The 2,500-nt window shown below is 62.2% G+C and overlaps 1 pseudogene; it reads left to right on the forward strand.

The window, feature by feature from the left end:
- LOC126177241 (large subunit ribosomal RNA) overlaps window positions 1-2,500 on the forward strand; it is a 6,951-nt pseudogene that overhangs the window by 1,506 nt on the left and 2,945 nt on the right.

A 2,500-nucleotide genomic window follows, 5' to 3' on the forward strand; every position in this document is an offset into this window, starting at 1 on the left:
GTTAAGGCGCCCGAATCGACGCTCATGGGAAACCATGAAAGGCGTTGGTTGCTTAAGACAGCAGGACGGTGGCCATGGAAGTCGGAATCCGCTAAGGAGTGTGTAACAACTCACCTGCCGAAGCAACTAGCCCTGAAAATGGATGGCGCTGAAGCGTCGTGCCTATACTCGGCCGTCAGTCTGGCAGTCATGGCCGGTCCTTGCGGCCGGCCGCGAAGCCCTGACGAGTAGGAGGGTCGCGGCGGTGGGCGCAGAAGGGTCTGGGCGTGAGCCTGCCTGGAGCCGCCGTCGGTGCAGATCTTGGTGGTAGTAGCAAATACTCCAGCGAGGCCCTGGAGGGCTGACGCGGAGAAGGGTTTCGTGAGAACAGCCGTTGCACACGAGTCAGTCGATCCTAAGCCCTAGGAGAAATCCGATGTTGATGGGGGCCGTCATAGCATGATGCACTTTGTGCTGGCCCCCGTTGGGCGAAAGGGAATCCGGTTCCTATTCCGGAACCCGGCAGCGGAACCGATACAAGTCGGGCCCCTCTTTTAGAGATGCTCGTCGGGGTAACCCAAAAGGACCCGGAGACGCCGTCGGGAGATCGGGGAAGAGTTTTCTTTTCTGCATGAGCGTTCGAGTTCCCTGGAATCCTCTAGCAGGGAGATAGGGTTTGGAACGCGAAGAGCACCGCAGTTGCGGCGGTGTCCCGATCTTCCCCTCGGACCTTGAAAATCCGGGAGAGGGCCACGTGGAGGTGTCGCGCCGGTTCGTACCCATATCCGCAGCAGGTCTCCAAGGTGAAGAGCCTCTAGTCGATAGAATAATGTAGGTAAGGGAAGTCGGCAAATTGGATCCGTAACTTCGGGATAAGGATTGGCTCTGAGGATCGGGGCGTGTCGGGCTTGGTCGGGAAGTGGGTCAGCGCTAACGTGCCGGGCCTGGGCGAGGTGAGTGCCGTAGGGGTGCCGGTAAGTGCGGGCGTTTAGCGCGGGCGTGGTCTGCTCTCGCCGTTGGTTGGCCTCGTGCTGGCCGGCGGTGCAGGATGCGCGCGCCTGCGCGGCGTTCGTGCCCCGGTGCTTCAACCTGCGCGCAGGATCCGAGCTCGGTCCCGTGCCTTGGCCTCCCACGGATCTTCCTTGCTGCGAGGCCGCGTCCGCCTTAGCGTGCTCCTCCGGGGGCGCGCGGGTGCGCGGATTCTCTTCGGCCGCCATTCAACGATCAACTCAGAACTGGCACGGACTGGGGGAATCCGACTGTCTAATTAAAACAAAGCATTGCGATGGCCCTAGCGGGTGTTGACGCAATGTGATTTCTGCCCAGTGCTCTGAATGTCAACGTGAAGAAATTCAAGCAAGCGCGGGTAAACGGCGGGAGTAACTATGACTTGCGTCGGTCGGGTCCAGAGGGGAGAGATCGATCACCAGGACACAGCGGCCGCGCCAACCATCTAAGCGGCCGCCTGCAGCGCCGCCGACGCAGAAGCGCAAGCGGCGCCGCTGGGAGTATGCGAGAACGCAGGATGCCTTCCGAACGTCGCGTGCACGTTGCGTGCGCGGCCTCTTGGATGGCACCCTGCTCCAGCCGCCACCTGCCATCCCTGGTCTGCTGGACTTCTGGGCGGACCTCTTCACTAAGAAGCCCATTTCCACCGCGGGCTTCATTCGTGACCGCCTCCTCCCGCACTCGGAACCTGTCGCTCTCGAGTGCCTATGGGGGCCGGTCACACATGAGGAGGTCGCCGCCGCGTTGCCGCCCAGGGGATCAGCGGCCGGGCCGGACGGCCTTACCCCAGCGGAGTTGCGGCGCCTGCCGCATGAAGTCCTGGTGAAAGTGATGAATCTCTTCCTTCTGGCCCGCGCCCTTCCGGAACGCCTGCTTCGCGCGCGGACATCCCTTCTCCCGAAAACGGCTGCACCAACATCCCCCGCTGACTTTCGCCCCATTACGGTCTGCTCGGTGCTGGCGCGGACCTTTCACAAGGTTCTCGCGTCACGCCTGATGCGCGCTTGTGCTGTGGACGAACGTCAGCGGGCATTCATCCCCCGTGATGGGATGTTGGAAAACACGTTCATCTTGGACACCGCCCTCACCGACGCAGTTCGCTCCTGCCGCTCTGTCTTTGTGGCATCGATCGACGTATCTAAGGCATTCGATTCGGTAGATCATGCTGCCCTTCGCCCCGTGCTGAAGGCGCATGGCCTGCCGGATTGTTTTGTCGAGTATGTCGAGCGGCGCTACGAGGGCAGCACGACAGTGATAGCGGACGGCGCCGGCGTGGGCGTGTCTGTGCAGCCAGCACGGGGCGTTCGCCAGGGCGATCCCCTCTCCCCCCTCCTGTTCAACTTTGCGGTGGACTACGTTTTAGGCCAACTGCCCTCTCACATCGGAGCTCGGATCCTCGGTCGCAGGGTCAACGCTGCGGCCTTTGCAGATGACGTCTTGCTGTTTGCAGCGACCCCGAGGGGCTTGCAGTCCCTCGTCGATGCAGCTACCGCAGCCCTCGCACACCTGGGGC

Source organism: Schistocerca cancellata, chromosome 3 (assembly GCF_023864275.1).
Source record: "Schistocerca cancellata isolate TAMUIC-IGC-003103 chromosome 3, iqSchCanc2.1, whole genome shotgun sequence".
Classification (NCBI taxonomy): Eukaryota; Metazoa; Arthropoda; class Insecta; order Orthoptera; family Acrididae; genus Schistocerca; species Schistocerca cancellata.